Here is a 27,919-nt window from a genome sequence, read left to right as displayed (position 1 = left end):
GCTGATTATTGACCTCAGGAGGAGGAAAACAGAAGTCCATGAGCCAGTCCTCACCAGGGGATTCAGAAGTGGAGACGGTTAGATACTTTAAATTCCTCAGTGTTATCATATCAGAGGATTTGTTCTGGGCCCAGCGTGTATCATTATGAAGAAAGCATGGCAGTGCCTCTACTTTCTTAGAAGTTTGTAAAGATTCAGCATGTCATCTAAGTCTTTGACAAACTTCTATAGATATGTGGTAGTGAGTATATTGACTGTTTGCATCGCAGTATTGAAACACCAATGCCCTTGAACAGAAGATCCTACTAAAAGTAATGGATTGAATTGAATGATCTTTATTGTCATTATACATAGGTACAATGAAACTCTGTTTGGCTTCCTCTCAGGCAATTAAATAAAGCGGTAGATAAAAACAAGACAGTAATAGAAAAACAGTATTAAACAGATAAGTAGCAGAAAATAAGTTGCAGCAGCACCAGAATATCACAGTAATGCACAAAGTGCCGTTAGTGCAAATATCTGAGTCCTTGTGTGTGCATGTGTGTGCTCGCAGTTTCAGTCATTGTTCTGTGGGAGTGGTGTGATGGAGGTCACAGCTCTGGGATAGAACATGTGTGTGCTCGCAGTTTCAGTCATTGTTCTGTGGGAGTGGTGTGATGGAGGTCACAGCTCTGGAATAGAAGCTGTTCCTCAGTCTATTTGTTCTGGCTTTTAGTGTCCTGAACCTTTTGCTGGATGGCACCGGGTCAAACAGGGAGTGGCCGGGGTGTGTGGTGTCTCTGGTTATGCTGATTGCTTTCCTCCTGAGGCTGCTGGAATAGATAATGTCATCTATGAACAGATGAGGATACAGCCCTATCCATCATAGTTAAAGCCATCACCACCATTGAGCACATCTATACTGAGCACTGTGGCAGGAAAACAGCAGCCATCACCAAGTACCCTCACTACTCGGGCTATGCTTTCTTCTTGCTGTGCTATCAGGAAGGACCCACAGTACTAGGTTCCCCCTCAGCCATCAGGCTCTTCAACCAGAGGGAATAACTTCATTCAACTTCACTTGCCCTAACACAGATCCCACAAATTATGGACTCACTTCAAGGACTCTTCAACTCCTGTTCTCGATATTTATTGCTTATTTATTTATTATTTTGGGGTTTTTTTGTTTTTGTATTTTCAGCTTGTTGTCTTTTGCATATTGGTTATTTGTCTGTCTTTGTTATGTTAGTCAGTGAGCCGGTAGGGTTGGTCGGTACCATCTGAGGGGAATAATGCTCATAGTGATTTTTGGCAAGGTATACATCTCTAGAGTTAGAAAATATGTGATAGCATTGCACCAGTGGTACCTTTATCGCAATCATAATAATCAAAATTTTCATAATGATTAATTATGATTAATAATCATAATAATTTCCCAAGTCTTCCATGTCTTCCACATCTTCATCTGAACTTTCCACACTCTCTGAGGTGGATGCCTGGTTCTCACAGTCTGCCAGTCTACACATGTCAGTACACCTGAGGCCATTTGCAACACACATACATCTTGGGAGTGAACATTGTTTTGGACAGTTACAGGCCAGAAGATCCAGGATGGCATCGGGTGCTGGCTGGCCTTCCATCCAGTGCACCACCAACTGTTCAGCTTCCTCTTCTCCCTCCATCTTCCATCTTCTGCCAACAGGGCTTGGCACTTGTGGGTCCTTCTCCAAACATCTTCTCCATATACCAGCCTGGTAGTTGGCTGGCTGTGCATCTTTTGTTAAGTAGTCCTTGCATGGTGGGAGTTGATGACTTTTGATTCACCTTGACCTTGAGCTCATTGACCTTGGTGGTCGATGCTTTTGGGGCATACAGGAGACATGTAAATGCCTCCAGTTTGTCCATCAGTTCTGGGGAGAGGTTCCATTCCTGACCCAACTCTAAGAATGTGTCCTGAGTTTCCCTGTTGCTGGTCAGAAGTTTTAGGGCACTTGTCTTCCCTTTGCCTGCAAAAGCCCTTACAGTGTCACATCCTGTATATGCGTGAAACCCGATGAGAGCCCTACAAACCTCTATGCCAACAGTGGCAGCAACCTTCCTGCTGTCTACAAGCCTTGTACGGGTTCTAGTGCCACACTTCTGGAACAATGGGGACTCAATCTTGTCACAAAATGCTAAAGACATGATAAAGACATCTGTGTCTTCTGAGCAGATCACTACAGATTGGTATCCCTCTCTAGTGGCATGGGCAGCATGGAGAAGTAGACGGCCATCTGCTTCTTCTTGTTGACACTTGTTATGTGGTCAGCAACAATGAAATATAAAATTGAGTCAGGTTTTATAAACAAACAAACATTAATTAAACTCTGCTTAACACTAGTGAAAAGTAATCAAACGACTAACTTAGCCGGAAGCTAACTGCTGTACGGCAATTTAACAAACAGCCAAACTTCTGGAACAGTTCTTAAAGTGGTAAATTCAAACACAGTCTTAAAGTGGTAAATTCAAAAGTCCAAATGATTTATACAGTCAGTAAGGAGAGACTTCCCTGAAAACTGATTTCTTTGAAGACGTGACATTACTGCTGATCCCAGTCGAAGGATGCCTTGTCCAAAGGGTTCACGACGAAGGAAATAAAACAGCTTAATGGAACTGACCTTTTTCCTGGAGGGTGAACACTGCACAAACCCTGATCTTGCAGGGGTTATCTCAGGTGCAGGCCACTATTCCTGAATGAAGATTTAATAAGATCGATCCTTTATAAAACCGCTGAACGACACCAACTTTACTCTAACCTTTGGGTTCCTGTACTTTAGTAAGGTCTTCACTCTCCAATACTAGACGGTAAAGGTAAATCAAAGGTGCAACAAACAAAAACGGGCAACGATTGGCAAAACTGCCAGCACAAAGTTTTTACCTTAAAATAGAAAGTAAAACACCACTTTAAAACGAAACTGCATCATGAGATGAATATGCAGCAAAGCTCATTGCCGCAAAATTAACTGCATGACAACAGGGGTTTCCCTTTCATATACCTGTTGGGAACATGCCATCACATGACATCATGTGACCTCACACTGGCAGGAAAATTACATCACCCCACCATCACAAGACCATTACATCATGCTCACAAGATACTCCATTACAACATGGTCATAAGACAGTTACAAGACACCCACGAGGTATGTAACACCTCCCTCCAATAAGGGAAAATTTTGGTCTTTTATGAGCAAAATTCTAACAACTAAGTATTTACAAAAAAAAGATACAAATGTATAAAATCTACAACATACACAATATACACAGCATTATCATACAACACCTTACAAACTAATATACAGTAGGAGTGTTACAAATGTTAAAATACCACTCCATAAAAAAATTACATTGTACATTCAACATCTAGATAGTCAGCAATCATATTATATTTGCCTTTAATATGAGTTATCAAAATATCATACTCCTGTAACATCAAACTTAGTTGCTGAATTGGAATTTGATTTATTTCCTTAACCATTTTCCTTAACCAAGCCAGGACCTGCAGCATAAGCAAGGTAGGTCACAGTAGCAATACCAAATTCACTTTTAGCTAATTTAATAATTAAGTTAGCGTTTGAAAGCCTTTCAAATAATTTCTCCACTGCAGTAATATGTGCTTCCCAAGTATCATTTCCTGTAACTAAATCATCAATATAGGCATCTGTATCTTTTAACCCATGAATCACAGAATTAATAATCTGCTGGAAAGTACCTGGTGCATTCTTCATCCCAAAGGGAAAAACATTATATTCGTATAACCCAGATAGGGTTACAAATGCAGAAATCTCTCTACCTCTATCCGTCAATGGAACACACCAATAACCTTTTAACAAATCAATCTTTGTAAGGAACTTTGCTTGTCCAACTTTATCCACACAATCATCTACTCTAGGGATTGGATATGCATCAGTTTTTGTCACAGCATTCACCTTCCTGTAATCAGTACAAAACCAAATACTATGATCTGGCTTAGGCACCATAACACACGGTGAACTCCAATTCGAATTAGAATGTCTAATAATATTATTCTCTAATGTATACTTAATTTCTTGTTCATCAAGTTCACATTTTTTCCTGTTCATCCGATATGGATGTTGCTTTATGGGTTTGGCATCTCCAACATCTACATCATGCGAAGCCACTGTGGTTCTTTTAGGAACATCTGGAAATAAATCCCTATATTTAAAAATTAACTGTTTCATCTGCTCTCTCTGCTCTCTCTCTCTCTGCTCTGGCTGTAAATGAGCTAATTTTTCATCAATATTTTCCAGAATGGTTGAGTTTGGTAATCTGGGAGAAATAATGTTGGGTTTAAAGTGAGTTTCAGATGAATTATCCATTAAGTTCCTAGTGGGATCAGACTCATTATTATTGACCACAACAGTCATAGTAGCAGACTGTTTCTCATAATATGGTTTTATCATATTTATATGACACAGCTGTGTTGGCCTTCTTCGATCTGATGTTTTTATCACATAATCCACATCATTAACTTTTGATATAATCTCATAACGACCATGAAATTTAGCTTGTAAAGGGTTCATTTGCACCGGGAAAAAAACCAACACCTTATCTCCAGGCTTAGATGACCTCATTCTAGCTTTCTTATCATACCAAGTTTTCATTTTCTCCTGAGCCAATTTTAAATTTTCCCTGGCTAAGCTACAAGCTTTATGTAATACTTCCTTAAATTTCAAAACATAATCCAGCAAATTAGTATGTACCTCTTTATTAACCCACTGTTCTTTCAACAAGGCCAAAGGTCTTCTAACTCTATGCCCAAACACAAGTTCAAAAAGACTAAAACCTAATGGTTCCTGCACTGACTCCCGTACTGCAAATAGAAGTAAATGTACTCCCTAATCCTAATCCTTTTCATTTTCCACACAATACATCCTAATTGTAGTCTTGAGCGTAGAATGGAACCTCTCCAAGGCTCGTTGCGATTCTCGGTGGTATGCAGATGAGGTAATCTGTTTGGCTCCCAGTTTATAAACTACCTGTTGGAACAATCCAGACATGAAATTACCACCTTGATCAGATTGTATTTCCTTAGGCAACCCAAAGTAAGTAAAGAATTTTATAAGAGCTTTTATTACAGTTTTAGCCATTATATTCCCGAGTGGTATTGCCTCTGGAAACCTAGACGCTGTGCACATGATGGTCAGCAAATATTGATGGCCAGTTTTAGTTTTTGGCAATGGACCTACATAATCTACAATAATTCAGAAAAACGGTTCACCAAATGCGGGAATAGGCTGCAGCAGGGCCATTGGAGTAACTTGATTAGGTTTACCCTCAATCTGACAAGTTCGGCAAAATGTCGCCACATCTTTTCTTAAACCAGGCCAGTAAAAATGTTTAAAAACCTTGTTCACAATTTTCTTCACACCTTGATGGCCACCCAAGGGTATACTATGAGCCAAAGTTAAAATCTCATTCCGATAAACTGTAGGAATTACTACCTGGTGAACAACCTCCCAACCCTCACTTGCAGGAATTGTAGGTGATCTCCACTTCCTCATTAATACTCCCTTCTCAAAATAATATCCTACTGGCACCTTCTCAATTTCACTATCTGGAAGAGCTTGTTCCTTTAACTTAACTATCTCAGGGTCTCTACTCTGCTCTGCTATCATCTCCATCCGAGATAGAGACAAATCTTCATGGTCAGACTTACTACAAGAATCTAGATCAAACAATGAAGGTAAGAACGTTTCTGACACATCCTCAAAATTTGAATCCTGAGTTGAACAGTCATGGGTAGCAGACCCATCCTGCATAGACCCATTCACCTCAGCAATCTTTTTGCCATAGCTCGGGTTACAATGCAGGAGGAATCCATGTTAGAATCCATCTTTGGTTCATCAGAGATGGGCTTAATTGTCAAATACACTTCAGGAAAAACTTGTCCATCTGCTAAGTCATTCCCTAACAACAGAGAAACATCATTCACGGGTAAACTGGGTTGTAGTCCTACTTTAACAGGTCCTGTAACTAACCCTGACCTTAAATTTACTCTATGCAAATGTACAGGCATAAGGGCACTCCCAACAACTCATATATAGTTTACCTCACCAATGTCAGACTCATTACTAAACTCTAGAACACTGTCTAACATAAGTGACTGAGAAGCTCCAGTATCCCTAAGGATTTTTATTGGCACCAGAGTGGATCCTTCTTTCAAGGATACAAATCCTTCGGTTATAAAATGATCATATTCCCTCTTAACATGGTCAGACTCAAACAAAGCTTCATTTGTATTTATCGAACCTTGTGGATTTACAGGTTTTTCAAGATGTTGCACACAAGCATCTGGGACTGTCTCCTTCTCCTTTTTCTTCGGTCAGAAACGGTTAGCTATTACGTGACCTGGTTTCTTACAATAATTGCAAACAGGACCAAAATGTCTTTCCTTCACATGTTTCCCTTCATCCTTACCTTTCTCACTAACTTTTGATCTAATTTCTGGTTTACTTTGACTCTCTGTGCTATTTTTTCTTTTAAAAGTTCTACCCAGAGGAAACTTACTCTTATGGATTAAAGCATACTCATCTGCTAACTGAGCAGACTCCTGCAGTGTAGCAGTGTCCCTCTCATTTAAGTATATCATTATGATAACAGGGACACACCTTTTAAATTCCACCATTAAAATCAACTCTTTTAAATTATTATACTCCCCATTCACATTTTTAGAGGAAACCCATCTCTCAAGACACACAGATTCATCATAGGCAAATTCCACATAAGTTTTTTCCACAGATTTCTTCAAATTTCTGAATCTTTCTCTATAAGCTTCCGGAACCAGTTCATATGCTTTCAGTATATGCTGCTTCACAATATCATAATCGAGTGCTTGCTTAGTTAAAGCTGTATAAACTTGTTGTGCCTTACCTCTAATTATACTTTGTAACATCACTGGCCATTTATCTTTCAGCCACCCTGAAATCAGAGCAATAGTTTTAAAATGCTGGAAATATTTATCCATTTCTGCCTCAGTAAATGGAAGAGCCAATATAACTTCCCGACTAGCAACAAACAGTTTCCTAGAACCAGAGGACTAATTCTCGGACTTTAATTTTTCCATCATTAGCTCAAACTCCCTCTGTTTATCTGCTTCTCTTTCTTCAAATTCCCTTTTCCTATTGGCTTCACTTTCGGCCACCTCCGCTTTAAATAATTCCAACTTTATCTGTCCGATATGTAATTGCATCTCTAGATTACTCATTGGAAACACATCTAACACTTCTTTATCAAAATCACCTGTATTTATATAATGTTCAGCTATTTTCCTCTGAATTACTGGCTTTGTTGTAACCTTCAAAATTCCTTTAAGGTTCAACCTTCTAGCAATCTCAGATACATCACCTGTTTTCGCCTTCGCTAATACCTCTGGGTTTGGCGATTCCATAAAGTCACCAATATTCATTGCTGCCAAATACCATCCACAGGCCAATCAAACAAAAGAATCGGGTATTTGCCATTTCCAAATCAGATTGATAATTAAACAAGCACTTAAGCTCAAAATCGGAACATATCCTGGACGAGCCCCCAGTTTCTGGTATGTGGTCGGCAACAATGAAACATAGAATTGAGTCAGGTTTTATAAACAAACATGAACATTTATTAAACTCTGCTCAACACTAGTGAAAAGTAAACAAACGACTTACTTATTCGGAAGTTAACTGCTATACAGCAATTTAACAAACAGCCGAACTTCTGGACAGTTCTTAAAGTGGTAAATTCGAACACAGACTTAAAGTGGTAAATTCGAAAGTCCAAGTGATTTATACAGTCAGTAAGGAGAGACTTCCCTGAAAACTGATTTTTTTGAAGACATGACGTTACTGCTGATCCCAGCTGAAAGATGCCTTGTCCAAAGGATTCACGACGAAGGAAATAAAATGGTTTAAGGAAACTGGCCTCTTTCTTAGAGGGTGAACAGTGCACAAACCTTCCTGATCTTGCAGGGGTTATCGCAGTTGCAGGTCACTATTCCTGAAAGAAGATTCAATAAGATCGATCCTTTATAAAACCGCTGAACGACACCAACTTTACTCAATCCTTTGAGTTCCCGTACTTTGGTAGGGTCTTCACTCTTTAATACTAGACTGTAAAGGTAAATCAAAGGTGCAACAAGCAAGAATGCGCAGCGATTGTCGAAAGTGCCGGCACAGCATTTTTACCTTAAAATAGAAATTAAAACACCACTTTAAAACGAAACTGCGTCATGAGACATATATGCAGCAAAACCAACTGACGAACTAACTAACGAAAACTAACTGCCAAATTAACTGCGTGACAACAGGGGGTTCCCCTTTATATACCTGTTGGGAACATGCCATCACGTGACCTCACACCGGCGGGAAAATTACATCACGTGACCGCACACTGGCAGGAAAATTACATCATCCCACCATCACAAGACCATTACATCATGCTCACAAGATACTCAATTACATCATGGCCATAAGACAGTCACAAGATACTCACAAGGTATGTAACACACTGAAGAGCTGACACCTCCTCACTGTCTTGAGATATGATTCTGTAACATTTGTCATTCACAGTTGCATACAGAATCTTCTCCTATAGCTTTACTCTGTACTCTGCCTTCCTATGAAGCTAATGAGACTATTTTTGTTACTGACTTTGGTCAGGAAGTTCCTCCATCTGTGTGTCTGTGATACCTTGCAACTCATGACCAGTCTCTTCACTTCTTAGAGATCTTTCACTATTCTTGACAGAGTTCTCCTTGTATGTGTCAAACACAACATCTATTCTGCTACTCTGACTGCCTTCCTTCAGAGCCATACCCAGAATTGCTGTGGCAACATCTCTGAAAGTAACTTGATCACCTTTTACTCTTTGGACCAAGTTCATTCCATCAACCACTGTAGCAGAGTTTCCTGGGAGTTGCTCTTCTACTGTTACATTTTTCTGCAAGGTTGTGGCTAAAGTAGCTTTATTTGTCTTTCTCAGCGATCCTTCTGGTGTGGACAGGGCCCAGGGCAATGGTCCAAGGGGATGAGAAAGGATATTCTCCATATGTAGACTGCGCCCTTGTGCCATCACTATGATGCGTCCAAACAAAGACCTGTCTGCTTTCAAGATGATCGCCCTCCCATTTGATTTCACTTCTCTCTTCTTACACATATCACTGAATGTTTTCAGCTTGTTGGTTTTCATTGGGTCATGGAATTTCTTTGCTGGTGGGTCTTCCTCTAGTCTCTCATCCTTGAAGGTTGCATAGCATTGCTCACCAATCTCATATGCCTTCATCAGGTCGGAGGCAATGTCCTTGGGGGCTGCCTTTGCCGTAGAGACGCTAATGAGGTCCCACTTCGCTGCAAATGGGTTGACCCATTCATGTATGAGGCTAATCACAGCTGAAGCTGCTTCCTCATCTTTCTGGATTCTTGGCTGCTGTAGCTCCGCATGACAAAGCTCTGATTTGTTGCCTTGCTCCGTCTCCCTTAACTGTCCCAGGAATGCACTGCGGTGCTCAGCTGTTATGTAGTAACGCTTGATAGCTCCAGCATTCAGGCTGAACCATGATGTGCCTCCAGGAGTCTGTGTCTTTGTCCACTGTGGCTTCAATAGCCTGGTCCACAGGGATCTGCCCAAAGGGGTTGTTACTTGACAGCTGCACGGAGAATTGGCCAGTCTCGAAGGCCTCATACACAGGAGGATTCTCCTCTGGGAGGTTCATCATCTGCGCAAAGTAAGGGGACAGGTACCTGGCATAATTGAACCTATCATAGGCAAAGCACTATGAGATGACAGAAAGCTACCACCGCTGCAATGCTATCACATATTTTCTAGCACTAGGGGTGTATACCTTGCCAAAAATCACTATAAGAATTATTCCACCGAGGTGGAATTGGTGGCCCAAATTTGGGGTCCTGGCTCATGGACTATGGATGGTTTTTCATTGATTCGATTGTGTTTCTGTGTATTTACTGTGAATGGGCATAAGAGAATGGATCTCAGGGTGGTAAATGGTGACATATACGTACTTTGATAATAAGTTTACTTTGAAATTTGAACTTTCAATTGAAGGAAATTTCTGCTCATTTGGAAATGCAGCACAACCAGAGTCGCACTGGATTTAAGAGCTGAGGACTCTGGGTTAAGTCAACTCACAATGAAAACATCACAGAGCCAGAGTTGTATAGCATGGAAATATATAGCATGGAACTGTATAGCATGGAATTGTAAAGCATAGAACTGTATGGCACGGAATTGTGTGGCACAGAATTGTGTAGCACGGAATTGCATAGCTCTTCAGCCCATCATGTCTATGCTGGCCTTTATGTCCATCTACACTGATCTTATTTGCATGGATTAGGTCTGTATCCTTCTATGTTTTGCCTAAGTGTGGTTGATACCTGTCTAAATGTCTCCTAAACAATTGATTTCACAACCATCTCTGGCAGCAAATTCCAGGTATCAACCACACTTAGTGTAAAAAAACGCTCAAAGTCTCAACAAGCTTGGCCTATCCAATCTCTTCCCAATAACTAAAGTCATCTAATCCAGACAAAGACGTGGTGAATCTTCTCCAGCACAACCACATCCTTCCTATTGTGTGCCAAGCGGAACTGCATGCAACACTCGAACAGCAGCCTAATCAGCATTTTTAAACATTGCAACATAACGTCCCAATTTTTATATTCTATGCCCCACCTATAAAGATAAGCATGCCAAATTCCTTCTAGAATCAGGATTGGTTTATTATTGTCACATGTACCAAGAAACAGTGAAAGGCTCATCTTGCCCCATGAGAGGGGGGAGAAGGGAGGAAGTCCAGGGTGGGTGGGGTCTTTGACTATGCTGGCTACTTTACTAAGGCAGTGAGAAGTATAGGCGGAGTCCAGGGAGATGATGTGATCTGTCGAGCTGTGTCCACAACTCTCTGCAGTTTTTTGCAGTCATGCGCAGAGCAGCTGTTATACAGTACATCCACATGTGCATTGATAAAATCGGTAAGAGTGGGCAGTTTTACCTGTGTTGCCACTTTTGGTGAACTATCAACATGAATCCCACATAATACCCCAATCTGAATTCAAAATAGGTATCATCCCACCCTTGTCAGTAATGAATTCCACTTCCAATGTTCTGTTCAACTTTCCATCTGAACTCTGTCCTAACGCAGACAGATAGGCTTCCTCACTATTCACACTGCATCAATTTTTGGGTCACCAATAAACTTGTTGTTAATATACATCACAAGCAAGAGTCATGGCTCTCTCTGAATTCTGTCAGCCCGCTGATTTAGGATCCAATTAGTTAGCCGTGGAACAGGTTTGATGTTGTCATTTAAAGTTAAATTGGATAGATATATGGACAGGAAAGGAATGGAGGGTTATGGGCTGAGTGCAGGTCGGTGGGAAGGTGAGAGTAAGGGTTCGGCACAGACTAGAAGGGCCAAGATGGCCTGTTTCCGTGCTGTAATTGTTATATGTTTATATGGTTACTGTTCTCAGCCATGAACAAGGCTCTGGTTGGAGCATTCAGTATTAAGAAGGTGAAGATGTTACACGTTTTGGAATGCATAAAGGTGGATGAGCCCGATGAGATATATCTCAGGATGTTATAGGAAGCAAGAGAAGGCATATCTAGGACTTTGTGGAGATTTTTGCATTGTTGTTAGCCACAGACGAGGTAGCAGAAGTGTTGTTCCTTTTGTTTAAGAAGGGAAAGGTCAACAGAGATAAGCCACAAAGCTCCAGGTTGATGGGCCTTATGTCAGTGTAGAGGAAGTACTGGAACAAAATACTCTAAGGAATAGTATTTATGTACAGTAAATTTGAAAGATCGAGGATAGTCAGCAGAACTATGTGAAAGGAAAATCCCATGGACATCTATTCTGAGAAGATAAATGAGATTAATGAAAGCAGAGCAGTAGATGTTGTCTATAGAGACCTTACCAAGGTAGTTGACAAGGTCCAATATAGTAGGCTGCTTGAGTTGAGTATCATGTTCTCCTAAAGGGTTGTCTATTGCCGGGTTTCAAGAAAATTGAGTCACCTTGGATACAGTGTAAACTGGCTAATTGGATACAATTGACTTGGTGATAGGAGATGGAGGGTGGTGGTGGAAGGGTGATTATTTTGATTGGATGTCTGTGACTACTGCTAGGTGTGCAGCAGGAATTGGTGCTGAGATCTTTGTTGCTTGTAATATATGTAATGTGGGAGTATGATTATCAAGGTTTTGGATCAGAATCAGAGTCACTAACATACGTTATGAAATTTTTTTGTTCAGTGGCAGCAGTACAGTACAAGACATAAAAATCACCAGGTTAAAATAAATGACATGAAAATTGGTGTGGGGGATAGTGAGTAAGACTATCTAAGGCCATGGGCAGGACTATGGCAGATGGAATTTAATTCAAACAAGAGCAAATCAAACAAGGATAGTATATACTGTATACAATAAAGAGTAAGGCACAAAAGAAGGTTGATGAACAGAGGGACTTGGGGATTCAAGTCCTCAGCTCCCTGAAAGTAACAAAACAGGTGACTATGATTGCCTTTATACGTCAGACCATAGTGTATAAAAATTGAGAAGTTATGTTGCTCCCCTGTAAAAGGTTAGATCATATTTGAAATTGGAATTGGTTTGTTATTGTCACAGGCACTGAAGCACAGTGAAAAGCTTGTCTTTCATTCAGAGTTCGAAGTAAATGTAAAGGTATTATCAAAGTACATATATATCACCATATACTACCCTGACATTCTTTTTCTTCTGGGCAAATTCACAGTAAATACAAAGAAACAGGACAGAATCAGTGAAAAACCGCACAGAACTGGACAGACAAACAGCCAGTGTGCAAAAGACAGCAAACTGTGCAAATACAAAAAAATAATAAAAATAACAAATAAAAAAGGAATAAGTATTAAGAATGTGAGATGAAGAGTCCTTGAAAGTGAGGCCATAGGTTGTGGGAACAGTTCAGTGTTGGAGTGAATGAAGTTGAGGGAAGTTATCCCCTCTGGTTACACAATTTGATGGTTGAGGGGTAATAACTGTTCCTGAACCTGGTGGTGCGAGTCCTGAGGCTCCTGTACCTCCTTCCCGATGGCAACAGTGAGAATGGCCTGGGTAGTGGGGGTCCTTAATGATGGAAGCTGCTTTCCTGCAACAGCGCTCTACGTAGAAGTGCTCAGTGGTGGGGATGGTTTTACCCACGATGGATTAGACTGTATCCACTACATTTTATAGGCTTTTCCATTCAAAGGAATTCGTTTTTCCAGACCAGGCAATGATACAACCAGTCAGTCAGCTCTCAGCCTATAGACATTTTTCATCTATAGGAGATTGTCAAAGCCTTACCTATACATAACATGCTGAATCTTCGCAAACTTCTAAGAAAGTAGAGGCGCTGGCGTGCTTTCTTTGTAACGGCACTTGTGTGCTGGACCCAAGACAGACCCTCTGAATTGATAACATTGAGAAATTTAAAGATGGGACTGGTTCATGGACATCCAGTTTCCTCCTCTTTGGTTTTGCTGACATTGAGTGAGAGGTTGTTGTTGTGGCACCACTCAGCCAGATTTTCAATCTCCCTCCTATATGCTGATTTGTCACCACCATTGATTTGGCCAAAATGATAAAGTGTAAGATCACAATGAGGTAGATTGTAAGGTCAAGAGTCCACTTTAGCATTCTAAAACTTTCAATAGTCTTATGGCAGCTGGGCAGAAGCTGGCCTTAAGCCTGGTGGTACATGCTTGAGAATGGATGGGGTCCAGCAAATTGAGGTTCCTTAAGTTCCATCTTAAGTTAATTGAAATTCAGGATATTCACAGCTCAGAAGCATGCCATTCGATCTAACTAATGCTTGCCAGTGCTGGGGTTGAGGCACACATTATCTCCTTTATTGCTTCTCCCGTCTTCATTCATTTTCCCCTGAATGACATCAATTCTTTTCACATGAACCACTCCCTGTGGAAGAAAATCTCTGTTCTCACTGCTCTGTGGATAAGGAAGTTTCTCCTGAGATGCTGATTTGACTTCTGACTCATCATGTTGCAACCTCTACCACACTGATTCCCCTTTACCTGCCTTCACTTGGGTAGGAAGACAATCCTAATGCTGACATGGCTGAAACGTGTTTCACAAGGTCCTTGGCTCATTGAGAAGGGTTAACACTGTTGAAGCTCACTTTCTTCCATACAAGGATCTTGCAAACTCAGAAAAAGAGAGCGCTAAAAGACATTGTGAAGGAGAATTTGATTTATATAACATCTGAAACTGTCACAAATATGAAATAATGTTTAGGTAAGACCATAAGGCCATAAGATATAGGAGCGCAATTAGGCCATTTGGCCCATCGAGTCTGCTTCACCACTGGGTTAGATATAAAGTGAAATTCCCTTTAAGCTACCCAAGTCAACAACTCCCAGATCAGGTGCAGCATCCTCATAAGCCTATAGGACATAGGAACAGAATTAAGCCATTTGGCCCATCGAGTACACTCTGCCATTCAATCATGGCTGATCCTTTTGTCCCCTCCTCAGCACCATTCCCCAGCCATCTCCCCATAACCTTTGATGCCATGTCCAATCAGGAACCTATCAAGCTCTGCCTTAAATGCACCCAACAACCTGGCCTCCACGGCTGCCTGTGGTAATAAACTCTACAAATTCTCCACCCTCTGTCTAAAGAAATTTATCTGCATCTCTGTTTTAAATGAATGCCTCTCTACCCTGAGGCAGTGCCCTCTTGTCCTAGACCCTCCCATCATGGGAAACATCCTTTCCACATCTACTCTGTCTATGCCTTTCAACATTCAAAAGGTTTCAATGAGATCCCCCCCCATCCTTCTGAAATCAGTGAGTACTGACCCAAAGCCATAAACATTTCTCATATGATAACCCTTTCACTCCCAGAATCATCCGTGTGAACCTTCCCCGAACTCTTTACAATGTCAGCACGTCTTTTCTTAGATGAGGAGACCAAAACTGTTCACAATGCTCAAGCCTTAGCATCACCTCTCTGCTCTTGTATTCTCGACTTCTTGAAATGAATGCTAACATTGCATTGGCCTTTCTCATCACTGATTCTACCTGCTAATTAACCTTTAGAGTATTCTGCACAAGGTTTCCCAAATCCCTTTGCATCTTAGGCTTTTGGGTTTTCTCCATTTAGAAAATAGTCTGCACATTTATTTCTACTACCAAAGTGCATGACCATGCATTTTCCAACGCATTATTTAATTTGCCACTCTCTAGCCCATTTCCTAATCTGTCTAAGTCCTTCTGCAGCCTACCTGTTTCCTCAACACTACCTGCCCCTCCACCAATCTTTGTAACATCTGCAAACTTGGCAACAAAGCCATCAATTCCATCATCTAAATCATTGATATACAGCATAAGAAGAAGCAGTCCCAACACCGACCCCTGCGGAACACCACTAGTTGCACATGCCCTTACACTTCCTCCCTTACCACCATTCAGGGCCCCAAACAGTCCTTCCAGGTGAGGCAACACTTCACCTGTGAGTCGACTGGGGTGATATACTGCGTCCGGTGCTCCCGATGTGGCCTTTTATATATTGGCGAGACCCGACGCAGACTGGGAGACCGCTTTGCTGAACACCTACGCTCTGTCCGCCAGAGAAAGCAAGATCTCCCAGTGGCCACACATTTTAATTCCACATCCCATTCCCATTCTGACATGTCTATCCACGGCCTCCTCTACTGTAAAAATGAAGCCACACTCAGGTTGGAGGAACAACACCTTATATTCCGTCTGGGTAGCCTCCAACCTGATGGCATGAACATCGACTTCTCTAACTTCCGCTAGGCCCCACCTCCCCCTCATACCCCATCTGTTACTTATTTTTATGCACACATTCTTTCTCTCACTCTCCCTTTTCTCCCTCTGTCCCTCTGAATATACCTCTTGCCCATCCTCTGGGTTCCCCCCTCCCCCTTGTCTTTCTTCCCGGACCTCCTGTCCCATGATCCTCTCGTATCCCCTTTGCCTATCACCTGTCCAGCTCTTGGCTCTATCCCTCCCCCTCCTGTCTTCTCCTATCATTTTGGATCTCCCCCTCCCCCTCCAACTTTCAAATCCCTTACTCACTCTTCCTTCAGTTAGTCCTGACGAAGAGTCTCAGCCTGAAACGTCGACTGCACCTCTTCCTAGAGATGCTGCCTGGCCTGCTGCGTTCACCAGCAACTTTGATGTGTGTTGCTTGAATTTCCAGCATCTGCAGAATTCCTGTTGTTTTTATTCCCATTCACTACTTCCTACCAAACAGCCAATGCTCTAACCACACCAGTAACTTTCCTGTAATACAATGGGCTCTTAACTTGGTAAGTAGCCTCATGTATGGCACTTTGTCAAAGTCCTTCTGGAAGTCCAAATATACAATATCCACTGCATCCCCTTTATCTATGCTATTTGTAATCTCCTCAAAGAATTCCAACAGTTTCGTCAGGCAAGGTTTTGCCTGAAGGAAACCATGTTGGCTTTGTCCTATCTTGTCCTGTGTCACCAAGTACTCCATAACCTCATCCTTAACAATTGACTCCAACATCTTCCCGACCACTGAGGTCAGGCTAACTGGTCTATAATTTCCTTTCTGCTGCCTTCCTCTTTTCTTAAAGAGTCGAGTGACATTTGCAAATTTCCAGTCCTCTGGCACCATGCCAGAGTCCAATGATTTTTGAAAGATCGTTACTAATGCACTCACAATCTCCACAACTACCTTTTTTAGAACCCTAGGTGTAGTTCATTTAGTCCGGGTGACTTATGTACCCTTAGGTATTTCAATTTTTTTGGGTACTTTCTCCCTTGTAACAGTAACTGCACTCATTTCTCTTCCCTCACACCCTTCAACATCTGGCACATTGCTAGTGTCTTCCACAGTGAAGACTGATGCAAAATAGTCATTTAGTTCATCTGCCATTTCCTTGGTCCCCCATTATTATTTCTCTGGCCTCATTTTCTAGTGATCCTATATCCACTCTCATCTCTCTTTTATTTTTTATATAACTTGAAAAAGCTTTTACTATCCACTTTGATATTGTTTGCTAGCTTGCTTTCATCTTTTCCCTCCTAATAATTATTTTAGTTGCTCTCTGTAGGGTTTTAAAAGCTTTCCAATCCTCTATCTTCCCACTAACTTTTACTTTGCTGTATGCCCTTTCTTTTGCTTTTTCATTAGCTTTGACTTCCCTTGTCAGCCACGGATGTACTATTTTGCCAGTTGCGTATTTCTTTGTTTTTGGAGTACATCTGTCCTGCCACATCCTCATTTTTCCCAGAAACTCATGCCATTGCTGTTCTGCTGTCATCCCTACCAGCATCTCCTTCGCATTTACTTTGGCCAAATCCTCTCTCATATTACTGTAATTTCCTTTACTCCAAGGAAATACTGCTACATCAGATTTTACTTTCTCCTTATCAAATTTCAAGTTGAACTCAATCATATTGTGATCACTGGTTCCTAAGGGTTCTTTTACCTTAAGCTCCCTGATCACCTCCAGTTCATTACATAACACCCAATCAAGTATAGCTGATCCCCTAGTAGACTCAGTGACAAACTGCTGTAAAAGGCCATGTTGTAGACATTCAACAAACTCACTCTCCTGAGATCCATACTAACATGATTTTCCCAATCAATGTGCATGTTGATATCATCCATGACTATTATGACATTGCCCTTTTGCTATGCCTTTTCTATTTCCTGTTGTAATCTGTGGTCCACATCCCAGCTACTGTTGGGAGGCCTGTATATAACTGCCATCAGGGTCCTTTTACCCCTACAGTTTCTTAATTCAACCCATAATGATTCAACATCTTCCGATCCTATGTTATATCTCTCTACTGATTTGATGCATTCTTTAACAGCAGAGCCACACCATCTCCTTTGTCTATCTTTCCATCCCTCCATTACAATGTGTAATCTTGGATGTTTAGCCCCCAACTACAAACATCCTTCAGCCATGATTCAGCAATGGCCACAATATCATACCTGACAATCTATAATAGTGCAACAAGATCATCCACCTTATTTCTCATACTCTATGCATTCAGATGTAACACTTTGAATACTGTATTTACTACCCTTTTTGATAAATCATCATCATTATGTACCATGTCATATGAAGAGGGCCATCATGGTCTTCCTTCTCTATCCATGACCTTGATTGTTCTCGGCAAATTTTTCTACGGAAGTGGTTTGCCATTTCCTTCTTCTGGGCAGTGTCTTTACAAGACAGCTGACTCCAGCCATTATCAATACTCTTCAGAGATTGTCTGCCTGGCTTCTGTGATCATAAAACCAGGCTTGTGATATGCATCAGCTGCTCATACGACCATCCACCATCTGCTCCCATGGCTTTATGTGACCCTGATTGGGGGGGGGGGGCGGGGGCGCTAAACAGGTGCTACTCCTTGACCGAGGCCGACTTGCAGGCTAGTGGAGATGTATCTGCACCCGGCAGGTGGAGCAAGGGTCAGAAAGAGAATAAAGCTCCTGCTTCACCATCCCTTTACAGGGTCTCATTACAGGGACAAAGCAGGTTGAAATAAACATAGGCTGCTCAATTTCATCCAGATAAAGTAGCCTGTACATATGGTATCCCGTGATCCACCTTGTACAGTCATTCCCTCCATGATCTGTACACAGTGATTGTTTGTACACCAGATACAAATTGCATTGCAGCCACTCTAAAAGACCTCCAAACCTGTTACTTCAACTACCAAGAACAGCAGATGCAAGGGAACACCATTATTAGCTGATTCCCATTCAATTTGCAATTCACATTTTTTAAAGTGGTACAAGCTGTGTACCATATAGTTTTCACACATTTCCCTATGGCACAGGAGAACATTCTACCCATCAAGTCTATGTTAGCTCTCAGAGCAATCCCAATGATCCCCTTCTGCTACTGAATTTCCAGAAACCAATTCTCTCTCGCTTGCTCATCACTTTCCTCTGATCCTCCTGCCATACATTTACACTGTGGGTAACTTAACCATAATTATTTAACCTTCTAGCCAGCAGGTTTGTGGAATGGGGGATGAAACCCGAGCACCCAAGGAAACTCACCCGGAGAACATGTGCACTCCACGTGGGTAGCCAGTTCGCTGGAGCTACAGAAAAGTAGCACTACCTGCTGTACCATTGAGCTGACTTGGAAAATATATATAAGACTTGTACAGCCAGATTTGGAAACAGCTTCCTTCCAACTGTGATAAGACTGCTGAACGGATCCTGACCCGGATCTGGGCCGTACCCACCAAATATCCGTACCTGCCTCTCGGTTTTTTTGCACTACCTTACTTTCCATTTTTCTACTTTCTATTTATGATTTATAATTTAAGTTGTTAATATTTGCTGATTTTTACTATTTTTAATATTTTTATTATTTAATATTTGTAATCCAGGGAGCGGGAAGCACAGAATCAAATATCGCAGTGATGATTTATGTTCTAGTATCAATTGTTTGGCGACAATAAAGTATAAAGTAAAAGTATAAAGTATTGCCAACCCTTCAACATTGAATCTAACTCCTCGAATTTCCTGCCCTACAGCACTGTGGTAGGTTAATTTGTCCTTGTAAATTGCACTGTTTTTAGATTAGGGTTAAATAGCAGTTGTTGGGGCGTTGCTGGACAGTGCAGCTCGAAGGGCTGTATATCAAAATAAAATTAAAAAAAGAATACTTTCACCAGGAGGTTGCAGGTTAAGGAAATTTAAGGATGGCCAATAAATGTTAATGTTGCTGCCAACAGCCATGAAAATAAATGTTTAAAAAATGTTGGCTGTAAGATACAAGTCACTTAGTAGGAGGAAATGTAGAAAAAAATAAGTAAACAAAATGACAGATTGAGTAAAATGTTTTTTTTTGTGTTGTGAAAAATAGGTTTGTTTTTAGGAAGTAACTAATGCAGATGGATCTTGAAGTGCTAGTTCCTAAGTTACAGAAAAGTTGCATGTAACTCATGACCTAGCATGGTTGTAACTCATGCTAGTTCATGAGTTAAAACCATGCAGGCAAAAACAAGCTATCTGGAAGGCACCACACACAAAATGCCGGAGGAACTCAGCAGGCCAGGCAGCATCTTTGGAAAAGGGTAAACAGTTGACGTTTCAGGTTGAGATCCTTCATCAGGACTGGAGAAAAAAGATGAGAAGTCAGAGTAAGAAGGTGAGGGGAGGGGAGGAAGAAATACAAGGTGGTTGGTGATGGGTGAAACCAGGAAAGGGGAAGGGGTGAAGTAAAGAGCTGGATAGTCAATTGGGGAAAGAGATAAAGGACTGGAACTTGGGAAATCTGATAGGAAAGGACAGAAGCCATGGAAGAAAGGGAAGGGGGAGGAGCACCAGAGGGAGACGATGGGCAAGCAAGGAGATAAGGTGAGAGAGGGAAATGGGAATGGGGAATGGTAAAGATGGGGGGGGGGATTCATTACTGGAAGTTCGAGAAATCGATGTTCATGGCATCAGGTTCAAGGTTACCCAGGCGGAATATAAGGTGTTGCTCCTCCAAACTGAGAGTGACCTCCAGCACTTTGTGTGCATTGTGTGGATTTCCAGCATCTGCAGATTTTCTCTTGTTTGTGAATCTGGAAGGCAGATGGTACATTGGCTTTGATAGACAGTGAGGTGTAAAACTCCAGAAGTCTTGCTGATATTTTACGTGGCTTTGGTGAGACTTAATTTGGAGTAACGTGTGCTGCTTTAGTTTCTATACTTAGCATCAGGTGTACTTGTCTTGATAACAGTGCAGTGTAGACTCACTGTGACCTTGAGGTGAGCGGTTATGCTAACAAAGCACTTTTTGTGAGCTTGGACTTTACTCACTCCGTTCATGACGTGATCTCATTAAAATAGGAAGGTCCTGAGAAATTGATTATGTAGATACAGAGAGGCTTTTTCTTGAGCTGGAGATTAAAGGACTCAGGATATTGCTTTAGAATTGGGATTCTATCAATTATTTGAAGAGAACCTGCTTTATCCAAGCCCTTGGAATACTTTAATCCAGAAGACTGAGCGTGCAGTTACTAAGTATGAGATTTATAGATTTTTTTAATATTACAGGCATCAGAAGGCATGTAACTTGAACAGGAATGTGGAGCAGTTTCAAGAGGAAGCATGGTTTATGCCTCCTATTCCTTAAGTTCATTTCACAAGGTTGGTCCTACTGTGTAACCCTTTCTGACCTATCACACATGTGGTGTGTCCTTTCTCTTACCCCATTTATCTACAAAGACTGTCCTATCAGGTAGTAATCCAGCTATCTTTTGAACACTACATTTCAATCTACTCCACTACTATCCCTGGCAGTAGATTTTAGATTTCAGAGTTTGCTAGTTTGCTGTGTAAAGCATATTTTCCTCATGACACTTTGGACTTTTTTGCCAATTATTCAACATTCCACATCCCTTTTTCTTGACCCCTCTGTCAAAAAGAAATGGCTTCTCTCCTTCTCTGTGCCAAGAGGGTCAATGGTTTATTCACATAACTGGAGTTTTGCATTCACAGAATGGTTTTGATAAACCACTTCTTCATAACTTTCCTGAAATGTGGCACCCAAACCATGGCAATATGTAGCAAGAGACAAACTCAACGGGTCGAGAAGGATTTGTGGTGGGAGATGAATTATCCATGATTCAGGTCAAGATCCTGCATTAGGACTGAGGATGAAGAGAGAAGGTAGAGATATAAAGTGGACCAGGACCAGTAGGTGATAGACAGACTCAGGAGGAATGACCACAGAGCCAGGTGTGGACAGAGGATAAGCAGAGTTGAGACAGAGGAAGGTGGGTGTCAGGCGGACACAGACAAAGGAAAAAAATGGGGAGATGGAACCAGGTGGGTGGAGGGGAGGGTGAAGGTGAAACAAAGATTGGAGGGTAATGAGTAGAGACACAATAGCTGCCGGTAAACCTTTATTGATGTGTAATTGAGAGCATGCTGACCTACTGCATGACAGTATGGTACATTAGCTGGAACAAGATCGACCAAAAGCACTTCAGCTAGTGATCACGACTGCACAGAACATTATTGGGACACAACTACCAGATATGGAAGCCATCTGGAACTCAGAACATCTACAGTGGGCTTGCAAAATTGTGATGGACTCATCCCACCTGTTCAATCTCCTACCATCCCAGCAGGAGATACAAAAACATCTCTGCATGGACAGCAAGACTGAATAACAGCTTTTTCCCTAGGGTTGTTGTGCATGTGAACGATGCCCTATTTTAGGAGTTGTTTGTTTTTAATTCAGTTGTAACTTAGATGTCACTCTAAATAACTCAGACATTATTTTAAATGTAGTCACTGAGTTTTTAGTAACTGAATTGCCAGAATGCTATTTTGCACTGAATGGAATAGCACTGCAATCTCATTGTCCTCAGCAATTATGACTACAATAAAGCTCTAACCAACTACGAGTGTGGAAGGCTGATCAGTAAGGAAGGTGATAATGGAAACCACCTATGATGGGCGGATGGAACCAGGTGGAAGTGAAGGTCCAGTGGGCGAAGTGTGTAGTTACTAGATGGATGGGGACAAAATGGGTGATAGGGACTGGAGGGGGGATAATATGGGAAAGAAAGCAAAAAGAAAGAGAACAGGGGTTGTATCAAAAGGATAGAGGGAAACACAGTTTAAAGGGTTACCTGAAATTGGAAAATTCAGTGTTCATGCTGTTGGGTGATAGATGAGTCAGGAAGAATCGAAAGCACTAATTGATTTCATTTACACCACCACCCTTTCAACAAGTGTATTCCAGATCCCAATTATGCTGTGCAAAAAGATCTTAGTTTTCTTCCCCCTTGTATCTTTAGCCTAACAATCTTAAACCTTTGTCTCCTGGTGGGTGAAGCATCAACTAATAGGAAGAGCATCCCCCTATTAATTTTTCTAAACCTTAAAACATAGGAGCAGAATTAGACCATTTGGCCCATCGAGGCTGCTCCAACATTTTATCATGGCTGATTCATTTCCCTCTCAAATCCATTCTTCTGCCTTCTCAGTAATCTTTCAGCCCTGACTTATCAAGAACGTATTGACCTCCAGCTTTAATGCACCCAATGACCTGGCTCCTACAGCCACCTGTGCCAATGAATTCCAGAGATTCATCACCCTCTGGCTAAAGATATTCCTCCTCATCCCTGTTCTAAATGGATGTCCCTCTTTTCTGAGGCTGTGTCCTCTGGTCCTTGACTCCCCGACTCCCCAACCATAGAAGACATCCCCTCCATATCAACTCTATCTAGAACTTTCAATATTCGACAGACAATGAGATTCCGCGCCCCCCCCCAATTCTTCTAAATTCCAGCGAGTTAAGGCCCAGAGCCATCAATCATTCCTCATACGATAAGCCTTTCATTCAAAGAATCATTCTCGTGAACCTCCTCTGAGCCCTCTCTGTCAGCACATCTTTTCTTAAATAAGGGGCCCCAAATTGTTCACAATACTCCAAGTGAGGCTACACTAAAGGCTTATAAAGACTCAGCATTACATCCTTGCTTTTATATTCTATTTCACTTAAAATGAATACTCAGATTGCACTTGCCTTCCTCACCACCAACTCATCCTGCAAATTAACCTTTAGTGAATCCTGCATGAGGACTCCCAAATCTTTTTGCACCTCAGATTTTTAAATTTTCTCCCCATTGACTGTGGTTCCCACACTGTGGTTGCTGCAGGTGTCACAGCTCGCTGTGCCATTGTGGAGCGTTCCCCAGCCTAAACGGTGGAATCAGTCCGTGTGCACTGATCCTCACTATAATCCTACGCAGTGCAGGTGGGAAGAAAGGTCCTATAGCGATGGAGAATTTCCCTTCTGATCTTCACAAGTAAAGAACCAGCCATCATCATTATATTTATATGATGGGCCCAGGATGATGACACCCAGGTATTTAAGGTTACCAACTCTCTCCATGTCTAATTCTCTGATGGGTACTGGCCACTGGGTGATGGTCATTTAGACAGGTTACTATGCTCTTCTTGCACACCAGTATGATTGAAGCCTGCTTGAAGCAGGTGCGCATAATACACTACTGAAGCGAAAGATTGAAGATATACGTGAGTGCACCAGCCAGTTGGTCGGCACGGGTCTTCAGTGCTTGGCTAGGTACTCCATTCAGACCGGATTGCTTTCCTTGGATTCACTCTCTTGAAGGCAGCCCATATGCCATCTTCAGATACTGGGACCATAGGAATGTTGCGAAACATGGGGGTGTGCGATGGTTCCTCCCCATTCTGGTGAACAAAGCAAGCATAGAAGGCATTGAGCTCATCTAGAAGTGAAGCTCTGCTGTCCCTTAGGTCACAAGTTTTACCTTTGTAGGAGATCATAGCATTCAAACCCTGCCACATGAAATAGCACTTAGATTTCTAACCACTCTTAACATTCCTGATCATTTTCAAGAATTCATGCACATGTACACCTAGGACCCTGTTACTGCACATCACATTATTCAATCTATATTTTCCAATTTATTCTAGCACAAACACAAGTTAAAAGAAATTTGCATATAAAATTTCTGAAAGGTTATACAAATCCAAAGCACAAACCATTTCCATCAGCAGGAACGTCAATAACTAGAGGATTAAGCATAAACGGCAGAAGGATCTGAGAGGGAGTTGAAAAAATTATATTTCACAAAGAACATGGTAGGCATCAGTATTTATTGCCTGAACATATGAAAAGCAGAAAACATTTAAAAATATTTGGTGATCTGTGTCATAATATGCAATATTACAAGGTTGAGGCCAGGAATATATCACTTTTCTAGAATAGATTAGATGGTTGGAAAGCACAAGTGATGGAAGGGAAATGACAATCCATTATTATTTGGGTGGATAAATGCTGATGTGGCTTGAATGGTCTATCTGTCTATTGCAGTTTCTATGTATCAGCACAATACAATGCTGGTTAGCTGAGTGTGCATGTAACATTATACAGACCAAAGTTCAAAGTAAATTTATTATCAAAGTACAGTACATACCATATATGTTGCCATTTACAACCCTGAAATTTGTTTTCTTGTAGGCATGCTCCGTAAATCCATGAAGCATAACTGAATCAATGAAAGACTGCACCCCACAGGGCAGACAAACAACCAATGTGCAAATACAAAAGACAAATAAATAAATAAATAAACAAACAAACAAACAAGCAATAAATATCAAGAACATAAGATGCAGTGTCCTTGAGAGTGAGTTCACAGGTTGTGGGGACAGTTTAGTGATGGGGCAAGTGAAGTTATCCCCACTGGTTCAACGGCCTGTTGGTTGAGGGGTAATAACTATTCCTGATCCTGGTGATGTGAGACATTCTAATGGCAGCAGTGAGAAGAGAGCATGACCTGGATGGTGGTGGTCCTCGTTGTTGGATGCTGCTTTCCTGCGACAGTGCTTCATGTAGATGTGCTTAGTGATGGGAGGGCTTTTCCTGTGAAGGACTGGGCCATACCCATTTTTTGTAGGACTTTCCATTCGAGGGCATTGGTGTTTCCATACCCGTCTGAAATGCAACCGGTCAATGTACTCTTCACCACACTAAACTACAGAAGTTTGTCAAAGTTCTAGATGTGATGCTGAATCTTCACAAACCTCTAAGTAGAGGCGCTGCCATGCCTTCTTCGTAATTGCACTTACTTGCTGGGCCCATAGACCGATCCTCTGAAATGATAACACCGAGAAATTTAATGTTGCTGACCCTCTCCACCTCGGATCCCCCAATGAGGACTGGCTCATGGAACTCCAGTTTCCTCCTCCTGAAGTTAATCAGTTCCTTGCTGACATTGAGTGAGAGGTTGTTGTTTTGAGGCACTACTCAGCCATATATTCAATCTCTCTCTTATATGCTGATTTGGCCAACGCCTGTGGTGCCGTCAACAAACTTAAATATGGAATTGGAGCTTTGACTAGCCACACGGTCATAAGTGTAGAGTAGAGCATGGAGGCTAAGCACACAACCTTGTAGTGCACCTGTACTGATGGAAATTGTGGAGATGATTGGTATCTGCAAGTGAGGAAATCAAATATCCAATTGCATAAGGATTCAGAATCAGAATCAGGGTTCTGCATATGTCGTGAAATGTGTTAACTTTGTGGCAGCAGTACAATGCAATACATAATAGAGAAAAAAACTTAATTACAATAAGTATATTAGTTAAATTAAATTAGTACAAAAAATAAATAAGAAGGTAGTGAGGTAGAATTCATGGGTACAATGTCCATTCAGAAGTTGGATGGCAGAAAGGAAGAAGCTGTTCATAAATCATTGAGTGTGTGTCTTCAGACTTCTGTGCCTCCTTCCTGATGGTAGCAATGAGAAGAGGGCATGTCCTGGGTGATGGGGGTCCTTAATGATGGATGCTGCCTCTTTGAGGCACCGCTCACTGAAAATGTCCTGAAGACTATGGAGGCTGGTGTCCCTGATGCAGCCGACTAAATTTACAGCTTACTTTGAACTTGTGCAGCAGCCCAACCTTCCCCCATACCAGACAATGATGCAGCCAGTTAGAATGCTCTCCATAGTACATCTGCAGAAATTTGTGAGAGGTATTGAGGCCATGGTCATGAAACTTACGGATTAGTTTTGAAGGGATGATAGTATGAATGCCAAGCTGTGGTTGATTAAGATCATCCTGATGGATCTTTGCTGTCCAGATGTTCTATGGTTGAGTGAAGAGCCAATGAGATAACACCTGCTGTGGGCCTGTTGAGCTGGTGGGGCAAACCGAAACAGAAGTCACTTCTCGGGCAGTAGTTGATATGTATCATCACCAACCTCTCAAAGCACCTCATCTCAGTGCCACTGGAAGATAGCCATTGAGGCAGATTACCATGTTCTTAGACACCAGTATAATTGAAGCCTGCTTGAAGCAGGTGGGTACCTCAGACTGCTGAAGTGGGTGGTTAAAGATATCCCAGAGAAGGTTCAAAGGAGGTTCACAGAAATGATTCCAGGTTTGAACTGCTTGGCATATGAAGAGCATTTGATGGCTCTGGGTCTGTATTCACTGGAATTTATAAGAATGTGGGGTGACCTCACTGAAACCTATTGAATGGTGAAAGGCCTTGACAGAGTGATGTGGAGAGGATATTCCCTAAGGTGGGAGAGTCTAACAGCAGAGGAAACAGCTTCAGAACAGATAACCACAGATCTGGAATTCAGTAAGATCAGAACAGAATAAAATCGGATTATTTCAGACATATGTCATGAAATTTTAAAAACACAAACAACAGGAATTCTGCAGATGCTGGAAATTCAAGTAACACACATCAGAGTTGCTGGTGAATGCAACAGGCCAGGCAGCATCTCTAGGAAGAGGTACAGTCGACGTTTCAGGCCGAGACCCTTCGTCAGGACTAACTGAAGGAAGAGCTAGTAAGAGGAGAGGATCTAAACTTCTTCGGTGTAGGCATCACCGGAAGAGGCTTCGCAGTAGTGAATTTTAAAAATGCAAACAACAGGAATTCTGCAGATGCTGGAAATTCAAGCAACAAACATCAAAGTTGCTGGTGAACAACTTACTAACTCTTCCTTCAGTTAGTCCTGACGAAGGGTCTCAGCCTGAAACGTCGACTGTACCTCTTCCAATAGATGCTGCCTAGCCTGCTGCATTCACCAGCAACTTTGATGTCTGTCATGAAATTTGTTGTCTTGCAGTACAGTGCAAAACATAGAAAATAGTTATGATTTAAAAAATAATGCAAAAGAGGAATACAGAGGACTGTTCAGAAATCTGATGGTGAAGGGGAGAAGCTGATCCTAAAATGTTGAGTGTAGGTCTTCAGATTCCACAACAGCGCTGTTCCAGTAGTTTCAGCAGGCTGGTTGTAGGTCAGATGTTGATATTCGCTCATACTGTGGGGCAACTGACGTGCCCTTCACTGGGCAGCAGAT

General features: G+C 41.6%; 1 long non-coding RNA gene across 1 annotated transcript; it reads left to right on the top strand.

Moving 5' to 3' along the window:
* LOC140211791 (uncharacterized) lies at nucleotides 1-25,138 on the top strand. Its single transcript, XR_011889589.1, has 3 exons — nucleotides 1-77; nucleotides 21,088-21,180; nucleotides 25,055-25,138. It is a non-coding gene; the product is annotated as an uncharacterized lncRNA (long non-coding RNA).
* The last annotated feature ends 2,781 nt before the right edge of the window (nucleotides 25,139-27,919 follow it).

The sequence above is a fragment of the Mobula birostris genome, chromosome 18 (genome assembly GCF_030028105.1).
Source record: "Mobula birostris isolate sMobBir1 chromosome 18, sMobBir1.hap1, whole genome shotgun sequence".
Taxonomy (NCBI): Eukaryota; Metazoa; Chordata; class Chondrichthyes; order Myliobatiformes; family Myliobatidae; genus Mobula; species Mobula birostris.
Note: the sequence above shows the minus strand (reverse complement) of the source record. Positions and strands in the feature narration are given on the sequence as shown.